Here is a 21,214-nt window from a genome sequence, read left to right as displayed (position 1 = left end):
CACATTTAATCTGCAGTTATATGTTCTGATTTACATGTGTTATCTACACCTTCAAGGGCAGGGGCAGTGTTTGCATTGCACATAATAAGCACTTAAGAAATGGTTGTTGCTTGTTACTTGATTGATTTGAAGGTAGAAGGGATCCTAGAGGTCATCTAATCTCATTCCTCCATGATAAAAATAGTAATGATAAAAACTAACATAAAGTGCTTCAAAGTTTGCAAAGTGCTTTACATATTATTTTATCCCCACAGTGAGAAAATCTAATTGGCTTTACTACCACCATTTTACAGAAGAGGAAACTGAGGTAGACAATAGTTAAGTTTCACATGTAGTATCACAGAGCTAGCAACTAAGACGGAACCCTAACTCACATATTTCCAATTCCAGGTCTAGCACAACATTCCTTATGCATACTCAGTACCTTTATTTGATGCATGAAAAAATTGAGTCTCAAAGTAAGGAAGAAACTAGCCTAAGGTCACCCAGTTTGGCAGAGATCCTAGGCTAGAGCCCAAGTTTCCTAATTCCTGGTTTGATGCTTTTTTGACTATAGAATGCTGTTTCTTGAATGTGGTATGAGACCTCTATTATTCTGAAGCCCTATAAACAAGTGTTTTCAAACTTCAAGGCCCCAGTCTAGCATGAACTGGTGTTAAATATTTACAGGTATATGAAAATTTTATTTCTAATCCCACCTGCTCCATCTCCTCATCAACCTTCTTGACATTGGTATACTCCATCTCTTCCTCTCACTGCCCAACTTTGCTTTATGTTTTGTCATCCCCATTAGAATGTAAGATACTTGAGGGTCTGGCTTATAATAAGTACTCAATTATCTCCCTTGCTCCCTCTATCCTTCCATCTCCTTTCTCCTCTCCCCTCTTCTCTGTCTTCCCACTTCTCTTTCCCTAATCCTCCTCCTCCTCCTCCCCCTCCTCCCCCCCTCCTCCTCCCCCTCCTCCTCCTCCTCCTCTTCTTCTTCTTCTTCTTCTTCATCTCCTCAAAAGCAAGAGTGCCACTTCATGCTAGAAGTGGCCAACTGAAGTAGAAGTCATCAAAGAGCAAGGATCTTTGAGCACAGGTATTAGTTAATTATCCCAAGAAAGATTCTACTCAGACATCCCAGACAGAATGTACTTGATCTGAACTGGGTTGCTTAGCATTTCCTGGAATTAATCTTTCAGAACAGTTAGATTCTAATCCAGGAATTTATTTTCATAATCCAAAACTAATCCAACCCCATTTGAACCTGTATGTACTGGAAAATGGCTCTCATAAATTTGTATCAATTCCTGTATTCAATTGCAAATATTTGTCTTAGTCCTATCTTTCTTCTTCTTCAAATGGTATTTATTTTGTTCATATAATAGCATTTTTAAATGTTTTTAATAACAGGGTGGTGGCCTATTTCCTTTTTAAAATATTACCTCTTATGACTGATTGATTACATATGCATCCCCCACCAAGTTATGTTTTTAAGTCCTTTTTTAAAATATTTATTGCAATACATGATGTAAGATACAAGCCTAAGGACATTTTCTGCCAAATATCTATCTTGTTTTCCCAGAAGTTATTGAGTTTTCCCCCAAAAGGAATCCCCACCTCATTGCTTTGTGTTCTTGTGTTTATAAAAAATTAGAGGACTTATACACATTTCCTTCTTTTGCTTATGAAATCCATTCTACAATCCATACTTTTCTATTTTTCCAGCATCATAATGTTTTAATCATTATGGCAACGTAAGAATGATGATAATAACATAAGGATGAGGAGTAGTCCAGTTCACCTACGTCATAAAACACATTGAGAAGACAGTACAGATAAATTGTAGGCAGATTGCACCCTCAAACGCAAATTAACAGGACTTTATATTTTATTGACTTAACAGCAAGGAACCACTGAAATTTTTTCTAGATGATGGAGTTGTACATTCTAATGGTAGTTATTACTATTGGTATTGGTATTGTTGGTGTTGATATTATTGTTAAGAAGTTATTATTACAAGTCATACATGGGAAGTATTAGAGCAAATTAGATTGGGTACAGGAGAATCATCTCAGCGTTATTACAAGAGGTGAGAAGAAATGAATGCAGAATCAAGTTTCATTAGAAACAGAGAGGAGGAACTAGATGAGAGAAACATTGAGGAGATACAAATGACTGGACATGACACCTAAGTAAATATGTGAGGTGAGAAAAAGGAAAAGTCCAAGAAGATTCCAAGCCTGGGAGACTTGAAAAACAACAGTGTCACCAGCAGAAATAGAGATATTGGTAAGTGGCCAGATCAGAGAGGTAGGTTATAGGTTCACTTTCAAATACATTCATTTAGAGGGGCTGGTAGACTTTCCCATGAGACAACAAGAAATGTGGCATTGTAGCTCTGGGAAGAGTCTAGAAGATGCAAATATCAAACTGTGAGTTACCTACATAAGGCTGATACTTGATGCCATGAGAATAGATGAAATCACCAAGGGAGACAGAGAGCATAAAGAAAGTAAAGAAGAGATCCTTAGGCATGAACCTTGGGGAATATTCATTCCAGGATAAAACTATAGGCTTTGTGAACTTAGTGAGGTTTTAGAAAATTCAAAGTGTGTTATGTTTAGCTGTGTTAGCTCTGTCAGAAATGAATAGCATCATTTCCCACACTCTGATGTAGTCATTGACAATCATCTGATTCCTCTCAGGATGGCCCTTAGCATAGCTTCAAGAGGCCCTCTGATGTGGAAAAGAAAAAGTATCAAGATTAATTGTAACTGAATAATTAGACCACTCCCACTCTTATGCTACACTCAAGGAACATAAGAGTCGATTTTAATTTTTATTGCCAAAATTTTACATTCTGAAAACTACACATAGGAAATTATGAGAAACTGGGGATGGGAGATATTGCAAAATATGTTTTACCTCTTCAGTGCTACCTATTCCAATGAGCTCCCTTTCATACAGGCACTCTACTTCTCTTTACCTTCTCACCAGTCCCACATCCAGTCAGCAAATAGAAAATTCCACTCTCAGCTGCTTTGGAAATGGATGGGGATTTGAAAAGTTTCAAAAACCATATGAATTACAAATGTCACCCTTTTCAGAGGACAGAATTATATAACCACAGAATTTAAAGGGAATTCAGAGGCCATTTACTTCAACTTCTACATGAACATTCTAGACATGTAGTCACGTAACATACCCTTGAAAACATCTAATGAGAATAAATCCGGTTCCTCCTGGGGAATCCAGGAAGATTTTACCTAAAGCAAGCCCAAATCTCTCTCTGTCTCTCTGTCTTTCTCTCTGTCTCTCTCTCTCTAACTTCCATCTATTTTCCTAGTTCTAATTCTTTGGGTGATGTAGAAAAAAATGTAACCTATATTCTACCATCTTTCACATATTGGAAGAAAGCTAACCCTAAGTATTCTTTAGGATTCTTTACTCCTCATATGGCTAGATTTCAAACGTCTTTACCATCCTGTTCACCTGTCAATATCTCTGCTAAAATTGAGTGCTCAGAATTGAACACAGCACTTTAGATGTGGTGTGATCAGAGGAGAACATGACAGACAGAATTCTCATCTCCTGTGTTCTAAGAAACCTGGTTCTCTTAACGTAGTCTGGGATAGCATTTGCGGCCTCTTAGGGTGTAACACTTTATGGGTGATTCATAAAATCCACTAAACTCATATCATTTTTTCACTATTATCTATCTATGCTTCCTGCATCACATACCTGTGAAGGTGATTTTTGAATTCCGATGTAAGACTTTACATTTCTCTGTTGGGTGTTATCTGATTTATTGGATTCTGCCACCCAGCATATTAGCTGTCATTCCCAGGTTCCTGCTTCCTACAGGTTTAAAAAGCATGCCATTAATTATTCATCCAAGTCATCAATATAAATTTTAAATATCACAGGTCCAAGGTTGAATTTCTGGAGTATTCCACTGAATTCCTCCCTCTAAGTTGACATCAAGTTTTAATGACATCTTTGGGTTCTGTCATTTAAGCAGTCTAAATTCACCTAACTGTATTTGCATCTAGCCCACATATCAACGTCTTCCCCAAGAGGATGGTGTGGGAATTGAGTGAACCACACTGACTCCATCTTGTGACTCAATTCTGGATCTAGCTCAGTCCAATTCTCTTCAGTTTGGGGTCTAGTCCAATTTCTATCTTGTGAGGAAACTTTAATCGATTATGGGAATTGTGAGAAAACTTCATTGCATTGTTTGAACCTAGTCCTGCATAGCTGGGAAGCTGGACCACCTATATCTATACCTGGACCACCTATGCTTAGAGATCCTTAACTAAGGACCTAGGTTATGATGATCAGAAACCCAGTCAGATCAAAAGATTGGTGCAAGGATTTTTCACACGATTGTACATCTCAAGCAACCCATACGTCTTATCTGAAAACTGTCCCCATACTGATCAATCACTTATTCTTTCAATGTTCCTTTGTTCACAGATACATGGGGTGGGGAGGAAGCTTCTTTTTCTAATTTTAGGGAATTGTAGCGGTTCTCTCTCCCTCTCCCAACTTGGAAAGTCATTAATCATTCTTCCAATTAGAAATCCAATTACCTGATTTTGTATGTTGGTTAATTGTCTTATTTTAATTAATTAGTCTAAGTTAATTGTTTTTAATACATAACAATATATCTCACTCTGTATTCAGGGTCTTTGAATTTACTTCAATGATGTTTCAAGAAATTTTATTCTTGCTCCTATCAGTACCCATTTAATTCAGAGAAATGCACTTATGAAACAATTCCTAGAAGCAGAGAAAAGATTTTGGGGGGTAAGCAGTCTGCTTACTGGAAGACTTTAGCAAAATTATATAGAAATTTCTGCAAGTGATTTGCAACCAGACAAACAGAGCTGCTTTGAGAATGAGGCCTATTCCAGAATGTCCACTAGAAGATGTCCAAGGACCAGATGACTACATCTGGGGCTCAAGACAAAATGAAATGATTAAATAAGCATTGCAATTGGCTTACTGGGATAAAAGAAAACTTGATGTTATTTAATATTGATGATCATCATTTCACCTTTTGTTTCATGGTGCATATGTTTGAGTTTTCTGGGTTACTTTATTGTATATCTATTGGAATTCTCTATGTGCCTCTCTCTATGATTTCTATTAAACCTCTTTTGGGGATCTTTTAATGTCTTCCTCAGTCTTCCTTGAGTGGGTGTAGGAATAATGCCAATTTGTGGTATCAGATGGGAAAAGACATTACGGACTTAAACATTCTATATGATAAATATGTCTCTGCAAGGAAATTTTATGTAGATGGGTGGGAAAGAAAAAGAGAGATCAAGGAAACATTGATTTCAAAGACTAAGAATGTAAATAGAGATGGATGTAGAGATAGACAGATAGATAGATAGATAGATAAACAGGTAGAATGAAATGAGAGAGAGAGAGAAGAGGAGAAAAGAAGAGAGGGGAGGAGAGGAGGAAGGGGGGAAGGAGAGGACAAGAAGGAAGAAGAAGAGGAGGAGAAGAAATTAAAGATTTTACCTGAAAAATTTAAAGAATGTAAAACATTCCTTTCCCACACAGTAATCAATGACCAATTTTAGGTTTTAACACTATGAAAGTAACCCCAAATAAACTGTTTAAAAACTGTAAAACTTGGACTTCTGAGAGCCAATATGGTGGAGTAAGCAGTAACTCACTCTCACTCTCCCTTACTGACTCTAGAAAAACCCAGAAAATAGCACCCCAGGAGAAATTCTGGAATAGTAGAGCTAGCAGAAAGATAGGGTGAAGCAATTTTTTAGCCTGGGAGTCTTGGGGGATCAGAGGGAAAGGTCCCTCTCATTCTGGTGGAAGGGGAGCACAGTCCATGATGGGAGGCATCCCAGCAAGCCAGCAGTAAACCCCACTTCAGCAAACCAGTGGGACATTCTGAACCCCATGGGGGTCTAGCAGGGAAGCACCAACACCAGGAACCCCACATGCTTTGGCACCGTCAGGGGAACCAGCAGATTCCAGCTCAGAAAACCACCATGTGTGCTAGCCAGTAGGTGTCCTCCAGCAGTCAAATCTCACCTTGCTCCAGCAGAGGCCCTAGCTGACATGCATCCTCCAGTGAGCAGACCTCCACTTCAGTGCTTCAGTGTAGCCCCAGGGAAACACAGAAAAACCTACCTGCCCTCAGCACACAACAGACACCACCACTAGGACCCCAGCTCAGCACCAGGTAAGCTGCCAGATCCCTACAGCCTCCAGCTGTCAGCACCTGAGTCCCTAGAACAGAAAGCCAGTGACCAGGACCCTGGCCCCCCAGCAAAAGAACCTTGAGATAGTGCTCCTTGTGCTCCTGCAAGAGAGCTCAACTTTAAAAGCCAGGAAACAGGCAAACATCATGAGTGAAAAGCAGAAACATATATTGAATATAGATTCTTTATGTGGGGACAAACAAGATCAAAACACAAACTCAGAAGAAGACAACATTGTCAACATCCCCATGTCTGAAAGCTTAAAGGAGACTACAAAGTGGTCTCAAGCCCAAAAAGCCTTCTTGGAAGAGCTCAAGAAAGATTTTAAAAGTGAAATAAGAGAGGTGGGAGAAAAATTGGGAAAAGAAATGAGAGGTATCCAAGAGAGAGCCAACAGCTTGGAAAAGGTATGACAAAAATTGACTGTAGAAAACAATTCCTTGAAAAGTAGAATTGGCCAAACGGAAAAAAAATCCACTGAAAAAAATTTTTTTAAAAAAGTAGAATTGTCCAAATGCAAAAGGAGGCACAAGAACTCACTGAAGAGAAGAGCTCCTTAAAAAGTAGAATTGCCCAAATGGAAAAGGAGGTACAAAATCTAACTGAAGAAAAGGGATTTGTTAAAAATTAGAATTGGGCAAGTGGAAGCTAATGACTCTATGAGACAACACGAATCAGTCAAGCAAAATCAAAAAAGTGAAAAAATATGAGAAAATGTAAAATACCTCATTGGAAAAACAACTGACCTGGAAAATAGATCCAGGAGAGATAATTTAAGAATTATTGGTCTACCAGAAAGCCATGATCACAAAAGGATCTAGACAGCATCTTTCAAAAAATTATCAAGGAAAACTGCTCTGAGATCCTAGAACTGGAGGGTAAAATAGCCATTGAAAGAATCTATTGATCACCTCCTGAAAGAGATCCCAAAATGAAAATTCCAAAGAATATCATAGCCAAATTCCAGAATTATTAGGTCAAGGAGGAAATACTACAAGCACCCATAAAGAAGCAATTTAAATATAGTGGAACCGCAGTCAGTATGACACAGAACCTAGCAGCTTCTACATTAAAGTATCAGGGGGCTTGTAATAAGATATTCTGGAAGGCAAAGGAACTTGGATTACAACCAAGGATCAACTACCCAGCAAAACTGAGTATAATCTTTCAGGTGAGGAGTTGGACATTCATGGTGCCCATGAATTAACGATGAAAAGATCAGAGCTCAACAGAAAATTTCACCTTCAAATACAAAACTCAAGAAAGGCCCAAAAAGGTAAATTGGAAAAGAGAAAAAGATATGTTATTTAATAAGGTTAAACTGTTTATATCCCTACACGGGAAGAGGATACTTGTAACTCTTGAGAACTGTATCTTTATTATGACATTTAGAAGGGGTACACATGGACAAAAGGTGTGAGTATGAGTTCATGTTGATGTGATGGCAAAAACATTAAGGGGTGAAAAAAATATTGTACTAGGAGAAGAGGAAAGGAGGAGGCAGAAAAGGGAAATTACATCACATGAAATGGCACAAAGACTTATTACAGGAGAGGGAAAGAAGGTGGGGAGGAGAGCATTGTTTGGTCCTTACTCTCATTGGATTTGGCTCAAAGAGGGAATAACATATACAGTCAATTGGGTACAGAAATCTATCTTACCATATAGGAAGCAGGAAGGGAAAGGGGGAAAGAAAAGGGAAGGGGGCTGATAGAAGTTATGGCAGATTAAGGGAGGCAGTGATCAGAAGCCAAACACTGGTGAGGAGGGAAAAGGAGAAAGGAGAGAGAAAAACACAAATGGGGAAAATAGGATGGAGAGAAAGACACAGTTAGTAATCATAACTGTGAATGTGAATGAGATGAATTCTCCCACAAAATGGAAGCAGATAGCAGTAAGGATTAAAAATCATAATCCTACAATATGTTGTTTACAAGTAACATGTCTGAAGCAGAGAGGTGAACATAGAGTAAAAGTAAAAGGCTGGACCACAATATATTATGCTTTGGCGGAAGTAAAACAGCAGGGCTAGAAACCTTATCTCAGACAAAGAAGAAGCAAGAATAGACCTAATTAAAAGGGATAAAGAAAGAAACTGTAGCCTGACAAAATGTACCATAGACAATGAAGTAATATCAATGCTAAACATACATGCCCCAATTATTAGAAGAGAAATTAAGTGAATTACAGGAAAAATACATAGCAAACTATCTTAGTGGGGGACCTCAACCTCCCCCTCTCAGAACTAGATAAATCTAACCACAAAGTGAACAAGAAAGAAGTTAACAAAGTGAATAGAATCTTTAAAAAGTTAGCTCTGGTAGACTTCTGGAGAAAATTGAATAGGGATAGAAAGGAATATACCTTTTTCCCAGTAGTACATGGCACCTACACAAAAACTGACCATGTACTAGGGAACAAAAACCTCACACTCCAATGCAGAAAGGCATTATATATGTATTACCTATGTAACATATATGTAATGAATATGTATTGTATTATATATGTACAACATATGTAATATACAATATGTATATTGTATAAATGTATCCTTTTCAGATTATAATGCCATAAAAATTACATGTAATAAAGGTTCATGGATAAATAGAGTAAAAATTAATTGGAAACTATTGAAAACTAATCTAATCCTAAGGGATGAGTGAGTCAAACCTCAAATCATAGAAACAATCAATAACTTCCTACAAGAGAATGACAATAGTGAGACACATAGCAAAAGTCATGGGATGCAGCCAAAGCAGTTCTTAAAGGAAATTTTATATCTCTCAATGCTAATATGAATAAAACAGAGAAAGAGGGGATCAATGAATTGAGCATGCAACTAAAAACACTACAAAAAGAACAAAATTTTAAACTACAATTAAATATCAAACTAAAAATTCTGAAAACCAAAGGTGAGATTACTAAAATTGAAATTAAGAAAACTATTGAACTAATAAATAAAACTAAAAGCTGGTTTCATGAAAAAACCAATAACATAGATGACCCTTTGGTTAAGTTGATTTTAAAAAGAAAGAAGAAAACCAAACTATCAGTACCAAAAGTGAAACAGGTGAATTCACCACTATTGAAGAGGAAATTGAAACAATAATTAGGAGATATTTTGTCCAACTGTATGCCAATAAATTTGACAATATTAGTGAAATCAATGGATATTTACAAAACTATAAATTGCCCAGCTTAATGGAAGAAATAAAACACTTAAATTACCCCATTTCAGAAAAAAGAAATTGAACAAGCCATCAGTGAACTCTCTTAGAAAAAAATCTCCAGGGGCAGATGGATTTAGAAGTAAGTTCTATCAAATATTTAAAGAACAATCAATTCCAGTACCATATAAACTATTTGGAAAAATAGGTGAAAAAGGAGTGCTACCAAGTTCTTTATATGATAACAAATATGGTGCTGATACCTAAACTGGGAAGAGCCAAAACCAAGAAAGAAAATTATAAACCAATTTCCCTAATGAATATAGATGCAAAAATTGTAAATAGAACATTAGCAAAATGATTACAGCAACTCATCACAAGTATAATACCCTATGACCAGGTGGGATTTATACAAATAATGCAGACCTGGTTCAATATTAAGAAAACTATCAGCATAATTGACCATGTGAATAACAACATTAACAGATATCATATGATTACCTCAATAGGTGCAGAAAAAGTTTTAATAAAATATAATACCCATTCCTATTAAAAATATTAGAAAGCAAAGGAATAAATGGAACATTCCTTAAAATTATAAATAGCATCTACCTAAAATTATTGGTAAGCATTATATGTAATGGGGATAAGCTAGACACATTCCCAATAAGATCAGAGGTGAAACAAGGATATCATTATCACCCCTATTATTCAATTTGGTACTAGAAATGGTAGCTGTAGCCATAAGAGAAGAAAAAAATGAAGGAATTAGAACGGGTAAAGAAGAAACTAAATTATCACTTTCTGTAGATGACATGATGATTTACTTAGAGAATCCTAGAGAATCAAATAAAAAACTACTTGAAATAATAAACAACTTTAACAAAGTTGCAGGATATAAAATAAAGCCACATAAATCCTGAGCATTCCTATACATTACTAACAAAGCCCAACAGCAAGAGATACAAAGAGAAATTCCATTTAAAGTTATTATATACACTATAAAATATTTGGGAGTCTATCTGCCAAGACAAACCCAGGGCCTACATCATTATGAGACACTTCTCACAAAAATAAAGTCAGACCTAAATAAATGGAAAAACATCAGTTGCTTGTGGTTAGGCCAAGCTAATATAATAAAAATGACAATTTTACCTAACTTAATCTATCTATTCAGTGCCATAACAATTGAACTACCAAAAAATTATTTTACACAGCTGGATAAAATAATAACAAAATTCATCTGGAAGGAAAAGAGGTCCAGATTATCTAGGGACTTAACAAAAAGAAATGGTAGGGAAGGTGGCCTAGCCATACCAGATATTAAACTGTACTATAAAAAAGCAGTCATCAAAACTACTTGGTACTGGCTAAGAAACAAAGTGGTGCATCAGTGGAATAGGGTAGGTACACAAGACACAATAGTCAATGACTATAGCAATCTACTCTTTGATAAACCCAAAGAATCTAGCTTCTGGACTAAGAATTCACTGTTTCACAAAAAGTGCTGAGAAATTGGAAAATGGTATGGCAGAAACGGGACATAGATCAATATCTTATACCATATACCAAAATAAAGTCAAATGGGTTCATGATTTAGGAATAAAGGCTGATACGATAAGCCATTTGGGAGAGCAAGGAAGAGATTACCTATCAGATTTATAGGAAAAGAAAGAATTCATGACCCAGCAAGAAATAGTGAGCATTACAAAATGCAAAATGGATAATTTTGATTATGTTAAATTGAAAAATTTTGTATAAAAAAGCCAATGCAAGAAAGATTAGGAGGGAAGCAGAAAATTGGGAGAAAATCTTTACAACCAGTGTGTCTGATATGGCCCTCATCTCTAAAATATACAGGGAACTGAGTCAAATTTATAGGAATACTAGTCTTTCCCCAATTGAGAAATGGTCAAAGGATATGAACAGGCAGTTTTCAGAGGAAGAGATTAAAGATATCTATAGGCATATGAAAAAATGCTTTAAATCACTATTGATTAGAGCAATGAAAATCACATCTCTCCTGTCGGATTGGCTAACATGACAAAAGAGGAAAATGATAAATGCTGGAGAGGATGTAGGAAAGTTGGAACACTGTTACATTGTTGATGAAGTTATGACCTGATCCAGCCATTCTGGCGAGCAGTTTGGAACCATACCCAAAAGGCTATAAAAATGTGCATACCTGGGGTGGAGCCAAGATGGGGCTGGAAAGCAGGGACTTGCTTAAGCTCTCCCCCAAATCCCTCCAAACACTTGTAAAAATGGCTACGAACAAATTCTAGGACTTCACAACCCACGAAATACCAGAGGGAAGCAGTCTCCAGCCCAGGAGGGCCTGGATGGTCATGGGAATGGGTCTATCACACAGTGCTGAAAGCAGAGCACAGCCAAAAGTGGGCTGTGCCAGAACAGAACAGACTGGGAGTCAGCCTGGAGAAGGACTTAGGGCCATGAATCATTGAGCTGTGGCAGTTACCAGACTTCTCAATCCACAAAGCTAAAGAACACGGAGCAGGTTAGTGGGAAAACTGCTAGATAGGGTTAAAGAGCAGTCTAGCCACCAGCCCTGGGGGAGGCAGAGGTGGTGCGGCATTGGAACTCTAGCATCAGCTACTTCCAAAGTCCCTGGCTCACACGGGAGGAGGACAAAAACGACAGACCAGCCTGGGAGGGCAGGGCTTGCTTTGCCCTGCTTGGATCTGGGTTGCAATCCTGGTTGGTGGCTCTTGGCTGATGAGGAGAGCTGCTGTGGCAGAGTTTGCTGTGACAGTGGAGTAGACGTAGCTCTGAAAACAGCTGCGCAGTCCCTAAAGCTTTGGACAAAGCATTCTCTACGCTACAAGCAGTCATACCCTGACAAAAGGCTCAGAGGTCAAGTAGTTGGCTGGGAACATGAACAGGCAGCAAGAAAGGATGCAGACTCAGACTCTAGAATATTTGTCTTTGGTAACAAAGAAGATCAAAACTTACGCCAAGAAGAAGACAACAAAGTCAAAGAGCCTACATCAAAAGCTTCCAAGAAAAATATGAATTGGTCTCAGGCCATGGAAGAGCTCCAAAAGGATTTGGAAAAGCAAGTAACAGAAGTAGAGAAAAAGTGGGAAGAGAAATGAGAGAGATGCAAGAAAACCATGACAAACAAGTCAAAGACTTGCTAAAGGAGACCCAAAAAATACCAAAGAAAATAACACCTTAAAAATAGACTAAATCAAAGGGGAAAAGAGCTCCAAAAAGCCAACGAGGAGAAGAATGCCTTGAAAGGCAGAATTACCCAAAAGGAAAAGGAGATCCAAAAGACCATTGCAGAAAATACTACCTTAAAAATTAGATTGGAGCAAGTGGCAGCCAGTGACTTTATGAGAAATCAAGATATTATAAAATAGAACCAAAGGAATGAAAAAATGGAAGATATTGTGAAATATCTCATTGGAAAAACCACTGACCTGGAGAATAGATTCAGGAGAGACAATTTAAAAATTATTGGAGTACCTGAAAGCCATGATCAAAAAGAGAGGCTAGATATAATCTTTCAAGAAATTATCAAAGAGAATTTCCCTGATATTCTAGAGCCACAGGGTAGAAAAAATTGAAAGTATGCACTGATCGCCTCCTGGAAAAGATCCGAAAAAGAAAATACCTAGGAATATTGTTGCCAAATTCCAGAACTCCCAGATCAAGAAGAAAATACTGCAAACAGCCAGAAAGAAACAACTTGACTCTTGCTGAAACACAATCAGCATAATGCAAGATCTAGCAGCTTCAACATTAAGGGATCCAAGGGCTTGGAATATGATATTCCAGAGGTCAAAGGAGCTAGGATTAAAACCAAGAATCACCTACCCAGCAAAATTGAGTATAATGCTCCAAGGTAAAATATGGATTTTCAATAAAATAGAGGATTTTCAAGCTTTCGCAGTGAAAAGACCTGAGCTGAAGAGAAAATTTGACTTTCAAAAACAAGAATCAAGAGAAGCATGAAAAGGTAAACAAAAAAGAGAAGTCATAAGGGACTTACTAAAGTTGAACTGTTTTGTTTACATTCCTCCATGGAAAGAAGATGTATGTAATTCATGAGACCTCAGTATTAGGGTAGCTGAAGGGAATATACATACACACAAACATAGAGACAAACATACATATATATATATATATACATATATATGTGTGTGTGTGTGTGTGTGTGTGTATATATATATATATATATATATATATATATATATATACAGAGAGAAAGAGAGAGAGAGATGGCACAGGGTGAGTTGAATATGAAGGGATGATATCTAAAAGAATAAAATAAAATTAAGGGATAAGAGAGGAATATATTGAGAGAGGAAGAAAGGGAGAGATAGAATGGGGTAAATCATCTCACATAAAAGTGGCAAGAAAAAGCAGTTCTTTGGAAGGGAAGAGGGGATAGGTGAGGGGGAATGAGTGAATCTTGCTCTCACGGGATTTGAGTTGAGGAGGGAATATCATACACACTCAATTGGGTATCTTACCCCACATGAAAGTAGGGGGAAGGGGACAAAAAGGGGTTAATAGAAGGGAGGGCAGATAGGGGGAAGAAGTAATCAAAAGCAAACACATTTGAAAAGGGACAGGGTCAAGGGAGAAAATTGAATAAAGGAGGACAGGATAGGAAGGAGGGAAATACAGTTAGTTTTTCACAACATGACTATTTATGGGAGTATTTTGTATAATGATACATGTGTGGCCTGTGTTGAATTGCTTGCCTTCTTAGGGAGAGTGGGTGGGGAGGGAGAAGGGGAGAGAATACAGAACTCAAAGTTTTAAAGGCAGATCCTCAAAAAAAAAGTTGTTTTTGTCTGCAACAGGAAAAGAAGATCAACAGGCAATGGGGCATAAAACTCTATCTTGCCCTAAAAGAAAGTGAGAGGGAAAGGCAGGGGAGGAGGGGAAGGGAGGGGTGATAGAAAGGAGGGCTGACTGGGGAATGGGGCAATCAGAATATATGCCATCTTGGAGTGTGGGGGGAGGGTAGAAATGGGGAGAAAATTTGTAACTCAAAATCTTGTAGAAATCAATGCTGAAAAATAAAAATCATCAAATAAAAAAAAAACCTAAAAAAAAAAATTTTAAATATATAAATAAATAAATGAAAGGAAAAACCACTGACTTGGAGAATGGATCCAGGAGAGACAATTTAAAAATTTTTGGACCACCTAAAAGCCGTGATCAAAAAGAGAGCCTAGACATTATCTTTCAGGAAATTATCAAGGAAAACTGCCCTGATATTCTAGAGCCACAGGGTAAAATACAAATTGAAAGAATCCACCAATCACCTCTTTAAAAACATCCCAAAAATGAAAACTCCTAAGAATATTTTTGTGAAATCCCAGAGTTTCCAAGTCAAGGAGAAAATAATGCAAACAGCCAGAAAGAAACAATATGAGTATTGTGGAAACACAATTAGGATAAGACAAGATCTAGCAGCCTCTACATCAAGGGATCGAGGGGTTTGGAATATGCTATTCTGGAGGTCAGTGAAGTTAGGATTAAAACCAAGAATCACCTACGCAGCAAAACTGAATATAATGCTCTGAGGCAAAATATGGATTTTCAAAACAACAGAGGACTTTCAACTTTTCTCAGTGAAAAGACCAGAGCTGAAGAGAAAATTTGACTTTCAAACACAAGAATCAAGAGAAGCATGCAAAGGTAAACAAGAAAAAGAAATCATAAGGCACTTACTAAAGTTGACCTGTTTTGTTTACATTCCTACATGGAAAGATGATGTGTATAATTCATGAGACCTCAGTATTAGCGTAGCTGAAGGGAATATACATATATAGATAGAGGGCACAGAGTGAGTTGAATATGAAGGGATGATATATAAAAACATGAAATCAAATGAAGGGATGAGAGAGGAATATATTGAGAGATGGAGAAAGGGAGAGATAAAATGGGGTAAATTATCTCACATAAAAGTGTCAAGAAAAAGAAGTTCTTTGGAAGGGAAGAGGAGGCAGGGGAGGGGGAGGAGTGAATCTTGCTCTCATCAGATTTAACCTGAGGAGGGAATAACATACACACTCAATTGGGTACCTTACCCCACAGGAGTGAAGGAGGAAGGAGATAAAAACCGGGGAACAATAGAAGGGAGGGCAGATATGGAGAGGAGGTAACCAAAAACAAACACTTTCAAAAAGGGACAGGGTCAAGGGAGAAAACTGAGTAAAGGGGGATAGGATAGGAAGCAGTAAAGTATAATTAATCTTTCACAACGTGAGTATTGTGGAAGGATTTTACATAATGATATGCATGAGGCCTATGTTGAATTGGTTGCCTTCTTAGGGAGGGCGGGTGGGGAGGGAAGAGGGGAGAGAATTTGGAACTCAAAGTTTTAAAAACAGATGTTCAAATAAAAAGTTTTTACAAGCAACTGGGAAATAAGATATACAGGCACTGGGGCATAGAAATTTATCTTGCCCTACAAGAAAGAAGGGGAAAGGGGATGGGGGGCAGTGGGGTGAGAGAAGGGAGGGCTGACTGGGGCACGGGGCAACCAGAATATATACCATCTTGGAGTGGCAGGGAGGGTAGAAATACGGAGAAAATTTCTAATTCAAACTCTTGTGAAAATCAATGTTGAAAACTAAAAATATTAAATTGATAAATTTTTAAAAAGTGGATATAATTTAAAAAGAAAGGATAGACTTAATACATGGATAGAGTACCAAAGCTACATGAATTAATTGTTATAAAAAATAATTATGCTTTATGCTAATGAACAATACATTCAACTACATGATGATGAAGTGAGTTTTGAGAAACGGAAAAAAAAAAAAAGAAGAAGGGTCAACCTCTCCTGAGAGAGAGCCAAATACTTTTAGTCCATAGATTCTGCTGAGGCTAACCCTACTAACAAGCCTCAGAGACCTCCAAGTGCCGGCCTGTATCTCTTCTGAGCCTGGTGCTGACACCCAAGGGGAGGACGAGGATGCTGCTACACCCACCGCTTTTTTTCTTTGAGGGATGTTTAAGGGGCTGTGCCTGGGACCCCGGCCTGCCCAGAGGCAGACCGTTCCGAATGGACAGAAACAAACCCAAATAGGGCTTTCACCTCATTCCCTCCTCCTCCCATACCTCTCCCCATACCCCAAAGCAGCTTTGGGTTTTAAGGCTATGTCAGATAACCCTAGATAACTTAGCTAAGAATGGTCCTCCTAAACGGTTCTCTTAAATGATAGCCCAATACGTTTAGTTCAGTGAATCTGCCGAGGCCCACCCTGCTAACAAGATTCAGAGACCTCCGAGTACCAGCCTGGATCTCTTCTGAGCCTGGTGCTCTCTCCCAAGAGAAGGACGAGGATGCTGCCGCCACCTTCCCTTCGTTTCTTTGAGGAATGTTTCGTTGTCCCACACGGCCACATTGGAGGCCAGTGCCTTCACCCGAAGGGTCCGATCGTCGGTGAGCAGAACCACGTCACGGGGATCGAGCTGCGCTGACTCGTTCTCACAGGCCGGCCCGGCGCCCCTGGCCCGAGCTCTCTGGTAGTTGAGGCAGCAGGCTAGGATCTGGTCGTCGTTGTTTCCCTGCTGGCTGACGATGTCGCTCTTGTGATAGGCAATGCTTTCCAGCTCCTCCCCGTGGCTGCTAAGGGCCTTGAGGTGAGGGTTAGAAAGTTTAAACTGCTGCTCCAGGAAGTCGATGGACTTTTGGGCCGCCTGCTGGGGCTCAAAGGAACGTGACCCAGCCTTCGTGGCTCCCTGCTGCCGCTTGGCCAGGCCACTGAGCTCATGGATCACAATCAGGGGCACCAGGAGGATGTGCTTCCTGGCCTTCAACAGTTGGCTCAGGTTCTCTAGGTGCTGAATGAAGCTGTTGGTGTCTAGTACCAGGAAGCTGGCTCTGACCTCTCCCTCCCTCTGCCTGTCCTGAGTCGCGGCCTGCAGAATGGCCTCGATTCTCCCTTGACGATGCCGCTCGTCTGCTATCTTTGCGGCCAGGACCCGCTTCTTGGCCTCCAGCTCCCTGATGTCACAGGCCAGCGCTCCCGCACCTTCCACGAGCAAGTCTTCTGCGAATTCTTTCCGATCTTCCGGACCTCCGGGTCTTCTCTGCTGTTGTCTTCGCATTTCGCTCTTGGCCGAGTCCGCAGGGGCTGCCCCGCCCTTGCAACGCCCATCCTCGGATTCCCGGAGGGGCTCCTCTTGCCCGCAGAGGGCCTCTAGCAAATCCTTCAGGACCTTCACTCTCCTGCAGTTACCCGCGACCACCTCGTCTGAGTTTGTCTTCAGATAGCAGGGGGCTCGGGGAGCAGCCCTGAAGGGCGAGAAGCCCGAGAAGAACCGATCCTCTTCCAGGATGAGAAGGCTGCGTTCCTTCCCCGGCTTCGTGTACAGGGGCACCTCGGAAGCATCCACCGTCATCAGTGCTTGACGCAGATGGTCTAGAGTCCCCCGCACGTCCCTGGAAACCTCTGGGTAAGGCTTCAGGGTCTCGGGAGGAGGGTTCCAGGTGGACCGAGAGATGAGCATCCATTCTGACCAAATTTTCACACTGGGGAGCAGTGCCTTGAGGGCGGGGCTGAAGGAGGAAGCCATGATTCGTCGAGATTTGCCCTCATCTTCTGCAGGGGACACAGGAGCTCTAGGGCCCTGCTGAAGCCAGTAGGTGCAGCACCTCGCCAGCACGTCAAACATGGCCAGTCCCAGCGCTGCGGCAGCTGCTCCGTGGGCCGAAGGACACCGTGGCTCTGAGGAAGCCTCCTGCCTCTGGGAGTAGTGCACTGCGAAGATGCTGATGGTCACGAGGCATAGCATCTGCTGATTTCCCAGCGAAGCGGGACTTTGTTGGAGGAGGAGCTGGAACGCCGTGAGCACCTCAACGGCCACTGCGGGAAATGTCTCCATTCCGATCCCCGTAAACAGCTGCCCGTGAACTTGGAGAAAACCGCGGATGAAACTTTGCTGAAGATCCCCGGCGCCGAGACTGCTGCTGGTCGCCAGCTCGACTCTCTCTTCTGCCTTGCGTCTGCTTGCTTCAAACAGCTTCGTGAGGTTCTTCTCGCTGGAGACACTCGGGCTTGCGGCAGCTAAGCTTCTCATGAAGTAACTCACTGCCTCCAGCTTCCTCTTGGTGTACACTGCCAAAAGTGCCAGCTGGTTGTAAGGCCGGTCGTCCGAGGGATCAATCTGCTGGGCTTTGAGGTACCAGCTCCGTGCTTGCCCAAAGTTTCTTGCGCCCCTGGTTTGCTCCCGGTACCGGGCAATATCTCCTAGGCAAATCATAGACTTCTGGGCACAGGCCAAGGCATACTTCAAGGGTTCTTCTAATGGCTCGTTGCCAAGGGTCAATCCATCTGTACGGTCGGCCAGCTGAAACCTGTATCGCTTCTGCAGTTTATCAAGCAAACTCTGGAAGAAGGCAGTGCCCTCGTCGAGGACAGCCAAGAGCCTGTTGTGAACGTGCTCTGGATTCCTAGTCTTTGGGTGCCGAAGGACTTGCCCCCACCTCTCAATCACCTGATGGAAGGCATTCTTCCACAGGGCCTGGCTCACGTTCTGCACTTCTGAGAACCCCACGTCAGAGAGGATGACTCTTTCGTAGTGGCCCAGCAGCCCTGCTCTTTGCTGCGCCACCTTCTCCAGGTCCTCCGGACTGACTGGGTCTTTAGACAGCAGGCTGCTGAGCTGTACTTCTTGCTCCCTGGCCGAAGAAAGAATCAGGCAAAGGACCTGCCGCTGGCTGTCGCGGCCACGCTCTTCTGGTTTCTGGGGGGAAAGGGGTCGCTGCACCGAGGCAGAGTCTTCTGTTCCAGCGTTGCTCCAGCCCTGTGTCGAGGATCCCAAGGGCGTCGATTCCGGGGGTGCTGCTGCGTTCGGAGGCGGGGCTTGTGCCTGGCCGGGAAGGGGGGAGATTCGAGGGCCAAGTGGCCGAAGTTCCCGCTGGCATGGGGTTTTCTTCCTCCGCCTCTCGCTGAGCGGAGCCATGCTGCTAGACTTCTTCTCAGCCTTCCATCCGTTCCTCTTCAAGATGGGCAGTGGAAACAGTATGACTAGACAGTGATGCAGGCAAGAGTTGTGGAGCCTTCCTGGATGTGTTTTGGTGAAGAGAGTTCCTCGAGGACAGGAAGAGCAGAAGGGGAAGGTTCAAAACAGAGATATGGCTGCTAACGAGTGGTCGCCACGAGTCGGTGATTTCCTGAGATGAGCTTTCTGTCACTTTATGCTTAAAACGCCAAAGTAGAGAAAGTCTAGATCAGGAGAGCTTCGGCACTTCTGCTCCGAGGGAGTTTCCGTGGCCGACAGCCTTCCCACCCACCCACTTGCCCTCCTTTTAAGGGCTAGAACCCCAGGACCCACCCACCAGGAAATGACGCAACCTGGGGCCACCGGATTGGAGCAGACGGAATGGCAACCAAGGGCGCTCCCTGCACAACTCCATCCCAAGCCCTCCCCCCCAACCCAACCCCCAAGGGTGAATGCCTGCACCACCCACGGATCCCCAAAGTCACCAACCGTCAGCAAACATCACCTGGCAATAGGCCAAAGTCCCCTCCAAACTCCATGGGTCCTGGATCTTGCTCTTCTCGGAACATCTTTACTCAGTCGTTTCCTTTACCATTTTCCTTTAATGGTCCTGGACCTCCAACTGTAAATGCCACTTAATTTAAATGGATTCCACTTCCCTTCCATTATTCAATGCCCTCCTTGGTAGCGGCAGAGACAGAGAAAGCTCTAAGGCTCACACAAAAACATAGGGTCCAGAACACTTTTTACTAGATGATGACCTCTGATGCACAAATGAATTTGCCCAAAAGTTACTCAGTGAACTTCCACCACAACTGTGATGGTTGAAACAAATGGCGTAGTTGGCAGGATCTGCCTTTAACAGGAAAGCATGGCGTTTCGGGGTACTGGGTTGGTTGAACGTTTCCCTGTTTTTGGACTGCTCTTTGTGCTTGGGGTGGCTATGGTTTCTGTGGAGCCTCAGGAGCAAGGAAGGCCTGAAGGAAAACAGGCGGGTGGGAGTGCTGGGCGTGGTTTCCCAGGGGCCCAGAGCAGGAGATGATCCCTTCTTCCCAGGGCTTAAGCTGATAAGCCTGGCCCCGGAGGACTGTGCTGAAAGGGTGAAGGTCTTGAGATCATATTGTATATAGAGTTTTGAAACAGGAGTGGAGAATGGCCTTGGAGACTTGGAGAATGGCCTTCCTACAGATTTGTCAGGAGGGGCTGGTGAGGAGAAAGAAGAAGCAGACAGTGGCTCCCGAAATATTGATCCAGACGGATCAGGAGACTGTCTGCATGGGAACTTTGGAAAGCTGAAAGCCCTGAGCTGCCTTGGAGCTGACTTCGGTGAGAGGCTTGAAATGGTGGAGAATCGCTTACGTTCCAGAAGACTCCAGGTGAGGCCAGCTGGAGTTGGAACCCAGGAGCTTGGAACTCAGCCCTGGGGCAAGATGGAAACTTTGCAGCAAGAAGCTGAGTGTGCTTCTTCCCTGCCTTCCCCAGCCAGAGCAGAGAACTTTGAGGTGAGCAAAAAGGTGGAGAATCACCTATACTGCAACCCATATTCTGGCAGAAGCCAGGAGAGGCCAGCCGGAACTAGGCACTAGGAAGCCAGAGGCTTGGAAGTCAGCCCTAGGGCAAGATGGAAACTTTGCAGCAAGGCACTAAGTCTGCCTTTTTGGTCCCTTCAGCTTGGGCTGCTTGGGATCCAGGAGGGAGACATGGATTTGTTTTTGTTGGGGTGAGGGAAGTGCCTTGGAGCCCCCGGGGACCCCACTCCATTGGCTTTTATCGTCTAGTCGCCCCTCAGGACTTGGGAACCGGGGACTGGGACATAAT

Source organism: Trichosurus vulpecula, chromosome 6 (assembly GCF_011100635.1).
Source record: "Trichosurus vulpecula isolate mTriVul1 chromosome 6, mTriVul1.pri, whole genome shotgun sequence".
In the NCBI taxonomy this organism is placed as follows: domain Eukaryota; kingdom Metazoa; phylum Chordata; class Mammalia; order Diprotodontia; family Phalangeridae; genus Trichosurus; species Trichosurus vulpecula.
The sequence above is the reverse complement of the archived record's forward strand: the minus strand, read 5'-3'. Positions refer to the sequence as shown.